The following is a 15500-nucleotide window of genomic DNA, read 5'->3' on the forward strand; positions in this document are numbered from 1 at the left end:
ATAAAATAAAATAAAATAAAATAAAATAAAATAAAATAAAATAAAATAAAATAAAATAAAATAAGGCTGTAGTGGCAATTCCCATCTGGGTTGTGCTTTTCACAGTTGCAGAATTAAAATGAATAACTAATATCCTCAGGAATCTTATGAAAAAGAGCTACAGAATTCGTTAATCTAGGGAATTAAATCATATAGATCTTGTTCAATGCTGAATTTATAGGTAGATTCTGTGATTAAAATGTCCCTTCTACACATTTACCCAAAATTTCCAAATACTGTTTATAATATTTGCTAGAGGTAGTTATAAAAGTTGCAATACAGTAGGCCTCATTTACCATTTTAATCCATTCAATTGTTAAATACTGCAAAAAGAAGTTGTGTGGAAGGAGGGTGAAATTAAACAGAGACAATAAAATAACCCTGGAATTGCTCTCAGAGTTGGTGTGTGATTTCAATTTGGTTCAAAGTAACACATTTTCATTCTTGAAATCCATCTTGACACCACCAAGTATCACTGATGACTATGTTACTTTCTTGTTTTATTACAACAGAACACAGTGCCCCTAAATAAATCACAATGCCCATGACATAATGATATTCACAAAACATTTTTCAAGAGATTACTCCTTCAGTCTTGCTCTTTCACTTCTTGTTACCTGAGCAGTGTCCCTGAAAATTATATCTGTGGATTAGGAACAATGAAAATTGACTCCAGGTCAGTCATTCTCATCAGGCTGCAAAATTCAAAGTGAACTGTTACTGTAAATCTACACTGTTTTTTAGGGAGTATTACAGCTCAGTTTTGGAGACTTCTTCAAAATAATCAGATAATAAATTAATAATATAATTAATAGCCTCTCTTAACATAGAAAGCACTACTGTTACCATACCCTAGTTTCTTGTTCCTTTTCATTCCCCCTGACTTTTTGATTGTGTAACTATCTAACATAAAACTTTTTTGAGAGAGCACAGGGAAGTCAAAGCCCATTTTTCACTATTAAGGAACTGACACCTATTTATTAAATATATATATAATCCATTAACAGTGGACTTTATAGACATACATAATTTATAACCATTACTGTCTGCAGGATATGAGTTCTGGCTTATATAAACTAATGAATTAAGTCTTTGTCCACTCAGTTACTATGGCAATGTTATGGACTTCCCAGCTTCAGCTGGCTTGTAATGAATTAAACAGTTAGCAACTCTGACAGAATCCTGAAATACAGGAAATTATGTGGATGAAACCAGTTTTAAAGGCGGGAGGTATCTATACAAACATATTTTAGTAAGAACTTAATTTGGGGCAATTTTAAATACTCTGATATAGTGAATTATGGCATCTTTCAGGGCTCATGTATATGCATGTGTTTATATGCGTTGAAGTTATTTACTCAGCTGCATAGGAATGAGAGAATGCTCTCAAGCCTGAGAAGAGCTAAATGAGGACAGGAAATATCTAGAAAGAAGGAGTGCTGATCTCCAGGTCTAAGGCCAAGAGATGTCTTGAAAAATATTTGTTCAGTTCAATGGACTTGAAGTGCTTCTTTGTTACCAATTGCCATGAGCCACCATGAGGCATGAATCTTGAAAGAAGTCTTATGCATCATTTTCACAAAACAAACAAACAAAAAATGACAAAAGAAAAAGAAAAAAAGAAAAAAAAAAAAAAGAAAAAGGAAAAGGAAAATAAAAAGACTGTCTCCATGAAGTAGAAATCATTATAATCAGCACAGGGAACATTGATGAGTATTTAACTGCTTCTTACAACTTAGCCTCAGCATGTTAACCTCATGCAGGGCATCAAAGAATGTCCACACAGCTCATTATGTGCTAAACAGAAATGAACAGAAAGTTATATCTATGTAATAAAAAGCAAAGAACAGACAGACCTTTACAAAATTAAAGTGGCATTAAGATGTTTCAGAGCATTTTTAACTTGGTTTTAAATATTTGTAAAAGATTTTCTGTCAATTAATTTGCGTAACTACCATATTGGAAAATTTCATTTTACCCCACATGAAAGTTTTTGCCTCATGTTTCTACCTTAAACTAAGTCCCAAGCCTTTTGTCTCCTGCTTTTCCACGCTACTTTTCATGGTTCTTTGAAATTTTCTCAGCATAATTCTTCCTTCCCTGAAACCTCATCAGCAAAGTCTGATCATAGTAACTTTACAATATTCTTATTTCATTTTCTTTTTTCCTCCTTTGGTCTGGAGAAATTATTGTGACTGCAATGAACAGCACTACTGTCACAGCACCAACACTGGCCTTCAATGGTTTTAATATTCTTTTGAAAGAACTAGGAGAGTACTTAATAATTACTTTTGCTTTTTGCCAGACATGGGCCTTTTGCAATGAATTTCTGCAGATAAAAGGATAAAAAAGCATTTCAAAAGTACTAACTTGGAATAATATCTGTTGAGCTAAACTGGATATACCTTTAGATTTTAGTTAATTCTGACTCTTGAAGCTGAAGAGAAAATCAAAAAATGCAACACAACAGCTTTCTGGTTTCCACAGTCCTGATCTGTGTCAGTGTGCACAGACTGGATGGAAATTCATGCATCCTGTGAATGTCTCTCATGGAATAAATGCCCCTTGACACAACATACCGAGTTTTTCTTTCCAGTCTAAGCCTGACTCCATGTCCAGCTTCTTACTGTCCTGTAAGGACATTTCACTATGTGAAAATGAAGTCATACCATTACCTTAATCTGGAATTTTAAGAGCACCAGATTCTCCTAGTCCCTCTCTTCTCCATGTTGATTCCTACCCTATTAATCTCAGGCTAGCCAGGATTTACTTTTAGTGTGAAGGCCTCCTGTTTCTACCTGTGCTTTACTTCTTGGCTTAAGAAGCCTTTCTGAGTGAAAGAAAAAGTAGGTGATGAAGTTAAAAATTGTTGAGTTTCTGTATTTTAACATTCTTGTAATATATTATATACTAAGGACACCTGCTTAGTTTGCAATTCAAAAGCTAAGGCTACATTATATATGGGCATTCTTGAAATAAATAAAATTACTTTGTGAATGACCCATAGGGTCTCTGGCTAAACAACAAAATATGGTGCATTTTAATTTTTGCACTAGATTTTACTATGAGGTAAAATATATTTCAAAAAAATAGAAAAATTGAGAGAGGACATTGAGCAGAGAAGCAACAGGGCCTTGCACAGTAATGAGAGGATAGATAAAGATACATACATAAATACATAAAGATTCAAGAGAGGTAAAACAAACAAAAAACTTTCATAAAGATGCAATAAACTTATTGTAGATGAGTCACAGTGGTGGGGACAGCAGTGATGGGTGAGCAAATAGTTCATCAATTCAAGATCTAAACAGAAAAACAGGTTTTAAGTGAAGGATGAGAAAACAGTGGATGGGAAGCCTCAGTTCCTTTCTAATTGAGAAAGGATAATTCAACATAGAATGAGAAAAGGAAGGATCATGTTGTGATAAGGTGAATATTGGTTGGAAAAGGAAAAAAGGAATGAAGAGTTAAAGATGAAGAACAGAAATAAGGTGAAATGACAAAATATTTTACTATCTTCAACTGTGTGTCCTGATTTTTTTTTTTTTTTTAACTCAGAAGATAAGTAATTTTATGAACTAATAACAATAATTAGCCATTCTCCATTGCTCTCACTGTTTAGGTGGTGGTGGTGGTTTGTCTTTTTTTTCTTCTTCTTCTAAGATCATGCAATATACTTGAAGAAAGACCAGAATTTAAGGGCATCAAATAAAACTGTGTTAAAAGGCATAATTTTACCTGAAGTAGGTATGGGTTTTCATTGCTAAGAACTCTTCAAAGTCTACTTCCTAAAATTTGAAAAACATATAACAACACTGTACAATCTGAACAATGACTTTTAGTATAGTATGTTTCAATATCAACAACAACAAAAAAGCTGTGTTCCTGACATTCTATTTTATTATTATTATTATTATTTAGGTAAAAAGGAATTTCTAATTAATAAGAAAGACTAAAGATATTTTAATTTGATTCCAAGTAAGGACTGTGGAACTTGAGGCTGGGAATGATAAGGCTGAGTCCCCATGGGTTAGGATCAGCAGGAAGGCCAACAAGATAGGCATCCTGATGGGAGTCTGTTATAGACCCCCAAACCAGGATGAGGAGATGGATGAGGAGTTCTACAGGCAGCTGGCAGAAGTTGCAGAATCGTCAGCGCTTATTCTTGTGGGGGACTTCAACTTCCCAGACATATCCTGGAAACACAACACAGCCCAGAGAAAGCAGTCTAGGTTTCTGGAGAACATGGAAGATAGCTTCCTTACGCAGCTGGTTAGTGAGCCTACCAGGGGAGGTGCCCCGCTAGACCTTCTGTTCACTAACAGAGAAGGACTGGTAGGAGATGTGGTGGTCGGGAGCTGTCTTGGGCTAAGTGACCATGAAATGGTAGAGTTCTCTATACTTGGCGAAGTCAGGAAAGGGACCAGTAAGACTGCTGTCTTGGACTCCCAGAAGGCTGACTTTGAACTGTTCAGGACACTGGTTGGCAGAGTCCCCTGGGAGGCAGTTCTGAAGGACAGAGAAGCCCAGAAAGGCTGGGCACTCCTCAAGAGAGGAATCTTAATGGCACAGGAGCGGTCTGTCCCCACGTGTCCAAAGACAAGCCGGCGCGGAAGAAGACTGGCCTGGCTGAACAGAGAGCTGTGGCTCAAGCTTAGGAGAATAAAGAGGGTTTATAATCTTTGGAAAATAGGGTGGGCCACTCAGGAGGACTATAAGGATGTTGTGAGGCTGTGAAGGGACAAAATTAGAAAGGCCAAAGCTCATCTGGAGCTCTATCTGGCTGCTGCCGTTAAAGATAATAAAAAATGTTTTTATAAATACATCAACACAAAAAGGAGGACTAAGGAGAATCTCCATTCTTTACTGTATGCGGGGGAAACTTAGTTACAAGAGATGAGGAAAAGTCTGAGGTACTTAACGCCTTCTTTACCTCAGTCTTTAGCAGCAAGACCAATTGTTCTCTGGATGCCCAGTACCCTGAGCTGGTGGAAGGGTATGAGGAGCAGAATGTGACCCTCACAATCCATGAGGAAATGGTTGGCAACCTGTTACAGCATTTGGATGTATGCAAGTTGATGGGGCCAGATGGGATCCACCCAAGGGTACTGAGAGAACTGGCGGAAGAGCTGGCCAAGCCACTTTCCATCATTTATCGGCAGTCCTGGCTATCAGGGGAGGTCCCACTTGACTGGCGGCTAGCAAACATGATGCCCATCTACAAGAAGGGCCGGAGAGTAGACACGGGGAACTATAGGCCTGTTAGTTTGACTTCAGTGCAAGGGAAGCTCATGGAGCAGATTATCTTGAGTGTCATCATGCACTTACAGGGAAGCCAGGTGATCAGGCCAAGTCAGCATGGGTTTATGAAAGGCAGGTCCTGCTTGATGAACCTGATCTCCTTCTATGACAAAGTGTCGCGCTGGGTGGACGAGGGAAAGGCTGTGGATGTGGTCTACCTTGACTTCAGCAAGGCTTTTGACACCGTCTCCCACAGCATTCTCCTCAAGAAACTGGCTGCTCTTGGCTTGGACTGGCGCACGCTTCGTTGGGTTAAAAAGTGGCTGGGTAGCCGGGCCCAAAGAGTTATGGTGAATGGAGTCAAATCCAGTTGGAGGCCAGTCACTAGTGGTGTCCCTCAGGGCACAGTACTGGGACCAGTTCTCTTTAATTTCTTTATCAGTGATCTTGACAAGGGGATCGAGTGCACCCTCAGTAAGTTTGCAGATGACACCAAGTTAGGTACGTGTGTCGATCTGCTCAAGGGTAGGAAGGCTCTGCAGGAGCATCTAGATAGGCTGGACCGATGGGCTGAGGCCAACGGTATGAAGTTCAACAAGGCCAAGTGCTGGGTCCTGCACCTGGGGCACAACAACCCCAAGCAGAGCTACAGGCTGGGAGATGAGTGGTTGGAGAGCTGCCAGGCAGAGAAGGACCTGGGAGTATTGGTTGATAGTCAGCTGAATATGAGCCAGCAATGTGCTCAGGCAGCCAAGAAGGCCAACAGCATCCTGGCTTGTATAAGTAGCAGTGTGGCCAGCAGGTCCAGGGAAGTGATTGTCCCCCTGTACTCGGCTCTGGTGAGGCCGCACCTCGAGTACTGCGTTCAGTTTTGGGCCCCTCTATACAGGATTACATGTACTAAGTAGCTAGCGAGAGGATTGGACAAACTGGGGCTTTATTTTCTGGAAAAGCAGATACTCCTTTCACAAAAGTAATCAACAAAATTAAATATTTGATATATTACATGAAGAAGAGACATCCAGGCTATTAAGAATATCAAGGACTAGGTCGAGGATACTATGCAACTGAAAAAACTGGAACTAAAAATATTTTATTTATTTATTTATTTATTCTAGACTGAAGTAATCCTCTGATGTTCTGTTAGGATACAGGAATATCATAGGAGTTTAAAGTAACTCATATCCACACAGTATCCTTTAAAGACTTTTTAGAGTGTGAAATATCAATAGCTAGAAAAGGCATTGTATTATTAGGAATTGTGTATGTGTGCTTTTGAATTTCATAAAATGTCATTCCATTACAAATGGTTTAATCTCTGCACAATTTGCAAATCTGATGGGGTATATTGTATTATACCTGGAATACTTTATTCCAAAACTTGAAACAGGACAGCAAAGAAAAGAAAACCTGTTTGAAGATCTTTGACACGAAATTTACCATGCAACATTTTTCTGTCCTAGATGACCTAATGCTTGGTTCCTGTCCCCCTCTCGATATCTCATTGCCTGAAAAGTGTATACAAAGTTGACTGAAATCAAATAAGAACCACATTGAATTAATATAACTATGGCATAAGATACGGATAAGAAAAGGATACTAGCCTTTAACATAATCGATAACATAATTGATAGTATGTGTGAAGGAAGAGGATGAAATGTGTTCCTGGTTGATGAGCAGAACAGTGAATATGTATATTTAAAGAAAAAAAAAAAAAAAAAAAAAAAAAAGGAATAAAGCAGGGAGACCTAAATAAGGAGACAAGCCTCTGCTCACTAGGAGCTAAATAGAACCAAAATTTTCGTTACTACTGTCATTTCAGGAGGTAAGGGAAGATTCATGAACTGAAATCTAGACTAAGAGAATAAAAACTAAGAAACACTATTATCCTTTTAGAAGTTTGTCAATTAAGTCTTTTCCATCTCAATTTATCATGATTCTGAAAACTATATATATTCTTCAGCTTGTTTTCTCTATCTAAAGCAGGCAAATTCTGTTTTTCTTGTCTCATATTACTGCAAGTTTTCTGAGGGATGGTGCATTCTTTCAGCATTTTTCCAAATGACATCCATTGTGGTGGTGCATAGGGTGGGATCACTGTGTGCTGACCAGGGTTTTGTTTTGTTTTGTTTGTTTTGTTTTAGTTCTATTTTTATGTTAAGTATTAGAGGAAATAATCTAGCTTATAATGGAATGTCTTGTTAAAAGTAATCCTTCACTGCTTTATTTACCTCATTGTCAGTGTTTTTTTAATAATCAGAACACAAAGTCAGATATTGAAAATATTTTTTTTTTATTATTTTTTCTTTCCTTACTTTTTTATGTGAAGGCATGTGTTATTTAACTCTTTGCAGGGATTTAGGATTTTTTACGTTTTTAGGATTATTTATTTCATTTAAAATGTATCCAGGAATGTCTCCTTAAATATAAGAGTTTGAATTTGATTTAATTCTAGTTTCCCATTGGCATAGCCTGGGTGCTATGGATTTAGCTCATTTTATATGGAGAATTGACTCAGAAGCCAAAACCACAAGTTTAGCAAGACATCAGAATATGTAAAAAAGCATCAGCTTAACTGAAAAGTTTAAAATTCTTTTTATCCTTAGGTGTTTCATATTTAGGGGAGTTAAATCTCCTCAGAAACCATGGGAAAGATGAATTCATTTAGTTATATGTCTGCAAGGAATTATGAATGAAAGCAAAAAGGAACATGAATCCCGAAAAGAGTTTTGGAGCATTTCATGAAGTGTTTTCCTGAAAATCATCTGGCAAATAGATTCAAGTGTGAATCACAGAATGTGGTCCTTTACATCATTATGCTGGCAAGTGGTTCTTCAGTACTGAGTGGTATCCTGTGGAGCTGAAAATGTTCCAGTAGGATTTGCCCAGTGAATCAAACATGTTGTAATTGGATTTGCTACTTCTTTACAATAAAAAGCAAATGCCAGAAGGCAAGTATTTTTGTTTTTACTGTATATGTGTGTTGGTCTTTTTAATTAGCAAAATATTTATGAAAAAAAAAAAAAATGGTTTTAGTCATAATTTTCAATATTTCAAATTGTCTTAAAAATAAATAATTATCATAGTTAAAGAAAGCTAAAATTAAAAATAAACATTGATTTATTTTAATGTGAATAGAGCAGTATACCATACAGATCTAACAATCTCTTAGCATCTCAGAATCTGTTTACTAAATTATTATTTTTGTTTGTTTTTTTGGTCTAAATATAGTTGCTGAAGCTCTTGAAGAACTGCAGAAAATGAACGTATTTTCTTTTCTATGTCAAGTTCTCAGATAGAACATTTCAACTTTTCTTTAGCTCAGAAACGTCTGGAGTGAAGTAACATGTAGATGTATGGCAGAATAGTTTTGTGAGAACGAACATAATAATATTATAATTTACTTTATTTAATTAAATTAACATAATTTACCAGTGTTTAGATAAAACCATGTAGATATGCATACTTCATTTTCTCACAGAGAAGAAAGAAAAATAAAGTAGGAATACCTGTATCTCTTGTCTATGAAACTATACACCAACTTTTATTCTTCAGTTAATAACACTTGGAGAAGCTATACTTCCACTAGAAGAGGAGATGCCACATAGACTTGGGAAACATTTTTAGGGATAAATCACTTTTGGAGAATTTGCTGGAGCTCCTGTATGTGTATGTGTCAGTGCAATATTATCCATTACACTTTGAGGAATTTGGGTAGATTCCAAAATTCTCCTTTAAGTTTTGTTTATTTCTTGTTGATGTCCCTGATTTAATATTATCCCAGTTCCAGCTGAAAGCCAGTAACATAGGAACTTATATGGGCTCTACCCATATCTTAACCAGAACTTCCAAAATCACTGCCACAGAATGAAAGCAATCTGTCCAAGTCCTGCCTACCAGAAATTTATCCATCCCCACAAAACTATGATCTGTTGATAGAAATGGTGCTTTATTTGCTCGAGAGATTTTTTGGATGGGATGCCTTTAGAAGGATGCCTTTAGAAGGCTGTTTCTAAAGGGGCTCCAAGGAATTGCAATTGGAAGACTTAGGTTTCCTTCTCCTACGAGCATGACTAAAGTGTCTGAAGCTTCACTTTCAGGTCTGCACCATATGATTGACAGAAGAGAGTGAAATAATGATTTCATGTTCTTCAAATCATGAGAATCTTAGTCCACGGCAGAGGTAGCAGTCACCTAAGGGAAGACAAATATAGACCCAGAAATAATGAGCTGGTTTCAGCTGCATTTATGTCTGGGAAACTGCAGATCAATAACCAATTGCTCAGTTCTAAAAATACTTGTGGACCAGGCCTGAAAAGGGCAATAGACTGGCTATCTCCTCTTGTATATTCACAGCCACTAGCAAATAAGTATTTTGCAGCTAGCTATATAAGACAAAATTCAGAAAGAATATGAACACCAATAGTAACGCTTTAATTCTGGCTCCCTGATGGTCCACTCATGTCTTTTGGTGATTAAAATAGTTCCACTGAAGGAATGAGAACGAATAAGATATACCATGGTTTAAGATTGTAAAGCAGGGAATATGTCTTTCCGTACTGTCTATATTATTTTTGGCTGAACAAGGAATGAATCTCCCATTTGTTTTCTTCAGCCACAGTAGGAAATCTCACCATTCAGCTTTGATCTTTCCCCTCATTTAAAACAAATGTCTTACCTTTCCATACATTCCTACATGCTTTTGATACTAGAGATAGGATTTGAGAAATAAATATCACAATTTGATATTTTAAAAGATATTTCATTTCTCTAGTATGTACAGACTTCTGCCAACTGCTTGTTGGGCATTGAAAGCTCAGTTTTTTTGTCATCTGAAATGTCAGTTGGGCTTTTTCTGTATTGCCACAGACACTCTAGTAAAATGCTGGGGTGTTAATATACTGCCTAAAAAGATAATCAGCACACCATTATAAAGCAATAGCAATGACTATATGTCTAGTCAGTCAGCTCTACATTGATTTAAATCCACAGACTTAAAGGCACTAATAAACTAACAAATTAATTTCTCTAAAGCTATTTCGTTCATGTATAACTGACAGATAATTACTTTGGCAATTCAATATAATATTTTGAAGTCCTTCCCTAATAGTATAATTTCATATTTACAAAATGAAGAAAATAATGTCCCAATTAATAAAATAATATGAATAAAATGAAACTTATGTCACATTCATAACATATAAGTAATTGCTCTCCAAGTAAGTGAAGTGCTGGGTGACTGGTGAAGACACATGTAGCTGTTAATGTGTTAATATGCAATACCAGTCAGTATGATTTGGTCAAGTGTCACATCAAGATGTGCGTTAAAGGAGACACTTTTCAAGGTTAAGTAATAGCTTTTAAAATAACTAGTCATGCACAGACTAGCAAGGTTGTTGTTGATATAGCTCTAATTAATTGACTGAAGATATTACATTTTAGATGTTAGCTCTTCTAGCCAGAGTATAATTAAATTTGGCATACTTGTTAGATGTAGCAGTCTAAATTATCAAAAACACAATGTGTGAAAGACATAAAGTTAAAAAAAGACTTAAATAAAATATTTACATTCAGTACAAATAAAGCTAAAACAATATTAAATGCTAAACTGTTTTTTTTTTTTTTAAAAAAAAGAAACAAGAAAGAAATTCAGACAAACAACAAAACAAACAAACACAAAACAAACAAACAAGCAAACAAACAAAATCCATAAACTCAGAGGTATTATTGAAAAGGTGACCTGAGCAGGACTTGTATCCACTCACATAAATAAATAAAAAATGAAAGGTGTATAGGTGACATATGAAAACAGTGATATTCAGTAAAATACAAAGTTTAAATAACAACTTTTAATATATAAATATATGTTTTAGTTCCCACTATCGTTTTTTTAACAACTCAGCTAAATGTAACTGTTATAGTAGTGACTTCCCATATGTTAATCTGCAATCAAGGATCCTACATAGCTGGAGCTAAATATACCATATTTATTCTTAAAAGTTTAATATGCCTTTTTCTGGTGTCACTACATAAAATTCTTAAAACACGTGAAGAATGGAAAACTTACATAAAATATATCTTGGCACTGATTGGAAATGATTAAATCACGGATAAAAAACAATGAAAATGGTAAAGAGTTTCTAACATAAAAAATCTGTATAAAATATTGTTTTCTATGTGAAATTCATAAAGTGTAAGAAGCAGCAAGTATAGGATTAAGTCTACCATTTTGCACAAAATGAAAGATTGTATTGATTGCTCTATCAATATTACAAAAAAAAGCAAATAAATAAGTTATGTTTAAGTTTCAAAACAAAACAATTGTTATGTTTAAGTATCAAAAAAAAAATAAAGAAAACATATACATTAAATAAAGTAGTGTATATATGTCTGTGTGTTGGGGGGGGGGGGCTGCTAATTGCTTGAGGGTTACACAAGTATTATAGCTTAAGTGTCTACCACATTGGGTAGAGCCTAAAATGTCCAATGAAAATAAATGACTATCATAGCAACACTGATGCACGAAAGAAAACTCACATCATGTGAGGCCTCTGCTTGAGACAAGAATCGTGTTTCAGAAGCTGGATAATAATTAATTTGATTATCTCATGTGAATTGTTCTATTTTTCTGTTGTTTATTTGATGTTATAAAAACAAGCAAAGACAACATCAAATTTCAGAAAAGGAACTACCTTTGAAATGACCATTCATTTTCAAGATTTTATTTTGTTTCATTATTTCATTTTTGGTTCTGCACAATACTTTTAAGGACAGAAAGAACTGTTTTCCTCAGGAGACACTGTTTCAAAATCCCGTGCTAAAACAGGATCAAGTACATATATATGTATTAGATGATTCTAATAATATCTAGTTAACATCTACCTTGTTACTATGTTTTGGTATGTTTTTACTCCCTAATTGTAAGACTTTTCTTATATAAAAATGTTGTTATTATTGTTGTTATTATTATTATTGATAATGATTTGTTAAAAAATTAAGATGGTTTGTCCTTATTCTTCAGCTAACAGTAATTATCCTAATTATCACTCATTCTATATATATTAATACTTTGGAAGGCTGTTATTTCACTCTTATTATTTTCCATTAGCACAAAAATTACTTCATGATATCCCAGAGGCTGGATATTTAGAACCTTTTCCTATTGCTATTATTATTCTTGAAATGTTAGGCAGTAAAATGTATTATTTTGTAATGCAATGACCTGGTCATAATTCACAATAAATTACTGTTATTATGACAACGGGAATACAAAATCAAGTCAGACTACCAGGACACCTAAAGCTAATATCCAGTTTCAAATGGTGTCATGATTTCATGTGGGGACAACACTAGAACAAACGAAAGTACTCCACCACTTTGTACCAAGAGGAAAATTTGTCCCTAGTCTATAGGAAAATCATGGGTTTCACTGGATATAAAAGGAAAATACTGCTTTAAAAACTGTAGCCTACTTAATTGCAACCACAATTGATATTGTCATTACTCTGTTCTCAGTATCAGTCTTTATTAAACCAGTGTAATCCAACACAAGTGAGAGTGAAGACGTACTACTTCCTGAAGAATAGGACAGGAGCAGAAATATGATCCAGTCCTGATTTCTCTTATTCCCTTGGGAAATTATTAGTGAGAGCTCATTTGTTCATCTATGAGAATACATTTGTCTTCTTTTTAATTAATTTTAATTCTTAATTCTATTAAGAATTTGTCTTTTTTTTTTTTTTTTTTTTTTTTTCATATTATTATATTACCTAAAAGCTCCATTCTGCTCCATTCTGCTACATATTATAGCTATAAGACAGACTACAAGGTCATTACGTTTACCGTAACCTTACAAATAGGGGAATACAAGAAACAACTGATAGGGGAAGATAGATGAGTACAAGTGCCTATCACTTGTCACTGTGATAGGCAGCAGACTCAGCACAGAACTGCCTTAAAAACTGTGAACTCTTTTTTCCTTTAAGTAGGTTATACTGTTTGTTGTTGTTATTACTGATGTTTAAAAGAATGATGAGAAATAAGAAATTAGTTTCTGGCTATTTTGTAGGAGTTACTTCTCAGAGTGAGTTGAAGTTTGGAGAATAGAAAGAAGGCAATTGTTTGCAGCTGTTGCGTTTATAAAGAATGGCAACTTATGCTGGCCAAAAGCTGGAGGCAGTGTCTAAATGCCAGATGAGTAGGAAGATGCTGGAAGTAAATATGCTCTGAAATGTCTTGAAAGTAATGGCAAATTGAATATGTTTGATGTAGCAGAGAAGGGAAAACAGAAAGACATACAACTCTGAATTTCCTTACATAGATTTATATGTTTGTTGTTGTTGTTGTTTGCTTTTTTTTTTTTTTTGTTCAGTATCTGTATTTTCAATTAAAAGTCACATGATACACATAACAAATAGTGTGCAACATCTCAAAATTTGAAAATATTTATTTTTCCACAATATGTCAGAGATGTAGAGTAGAGGGGAAAGGTCTCTTGACCTGCTGAGATACTTTGACTAATAGCAAAGAACATTAGCCTTCTTAGTGGCCAGGGCACATTGATGACTCGTTTTCAACTTGGTGTCCACCAGGACCCACAGGTTCATTTCTGCAAAGCTGCCTTCCAGATGGGTAGCCCCCAGTTTTTTTCTGGTATCTGGGTTTGTTTCTCCCCAGGTGCAGGAATGTACTGAAATGAAATGACCATTCATTTTCAAGATTTTATACTGAGCAAATTAGTTCTTAGTACTAAATGTAAAAATGTAACATTGTAAAAAGACACTCCAAGGCATAACACTTACTCAAGCTTTATTTGAGAAACAAGCTGAGCTTTTGTTGAAATTGTCTTCCATGTGGCAAACACTGTTCTTACATACTTAGGATAATTAGTAATTTTCCACAGCAAACTGAAACAAGAGAGTACACAAGTCACACCCCTTCCATTCAAATCTCATCTTGCACTGTTATAGCTTTTGAAGTTGAAAAACAAAATGTATACAGAACTGGATCTAACGTTCTAACTTCTACAATTCTGTATGTCTTACTGTTAAAACTCCTTTATCTTTTCCTCAGTAAACATATAGACACAGATTACATTTTAACAGGATTAAGTTTAACATCATATAAAATCTGGAAGGAAAGGAATAAATGTCTACATGATATCTCTGTTATTTTAAGTAATTACAATATTTTCCTTTGCAAAAGACAGGTGTCAATAGCTCTATTATTAAACCATGATTTTAAAAGACATATAAATTTGTATTTTATCCTGAATAGATAAATGGTTTATGGATTTTTCAGGCCTAAAGTAAAAGCAGCCATATATATTTATATTTATACATATATATATATATATATTTCCAGTGTGTTGTACAAACTGACTGCCATGAGATAAGTTCATAAACCAGACTTTGTTCTTGCATAGAAAAATCTTCCTGGCTAAAGACTTGAAGAAAATTTCTAGATCCATCCCCAAGTAAAGTTCTAAGAAGCGAATGTGTGGCAAGGGTTTTCAAAATTCTCCTCTTTGCCTCTTAGAAGATGGTGATTATCAACTGAGAATTGCACTTTATTTAAAATTGTTTTATTTATTGTGCCAAAAATCATAGGAAAGAACATAATAGCATACAGTTTGTGCAAAGACATGCTTTTCTGCATGGCACCCTAGGTTGTTTGGCATTTTTGTCAGTATTTTGCTGACTTGGGAAAGAGGGAAAGAAGAAATTAAAAAAAATAAATAAAAACCTGCAATGCTATGTTTTAGCTGTCAGTCATCATGGCCACTGAGGGTAGTTGTGCACCCTTCAGGCAGTTCTGTAACTGCTGCTCAAAATGAGCCCTGTCTAAGTAGAAACATGCAATTATCCCAATCAAATTATTCCTAGGCTACACAATACAATTACCCAGCTTAATTTGAAGATGAATTAATTGGAGGATGATTTTCCTTTTTTGCATAAAAAGTCCCTGTGTAGGATATTCATACAGAAAGTTAAACACTTGACTTTCATTACAGAGTCTCTAAAAGTATCTCAGTTTTAATCAGAAACAGACTTTGTTTCAGCTCTTTCCTTTTAGGAAGAGGAAGAGGTTTTAACATTGCAAAATAGCTCTTACATTAGCACAGAATATACAAGTAAAAGTAGCTAGACAAAAGAAAACAAAGTGATGCCTTTGTGAAACTTTGTCTAAGGTCTTTTTTTTTTTTTTTTTTTTTTTTTTTT

At 34.9% G+C, this 15500-nt stretch overlaps 1 protein-coding gene across 5 annotated transcripts in view; it reads left to right on the top strand.

The window, feature by feature from the left end:
* The window catches only part of CDH19 (cadherin 19), a 105941-nt gene that overhangs the window by 55163 nt on the left and 35278 nt on the right, over window positions 1-15500 (top strand). The window lies entirely within an intron of this gene.

Source organism: Oxyura jamaicensis, chromosome 2 (assembly GCF_011077185.1).
Source record: "Oxyura jamaicensis isolate SHBP4307 breed ruddy duck chromosome 2, BPBGC_Ojam_1.0, whole genome shotgun sequence".
NCBI classification, from domain to species: Eukaryota; Metazoa; Chordata; class Aves; order Anseriformes; family Anatidae; genus Oxyura; species Oxyura jamaicensis.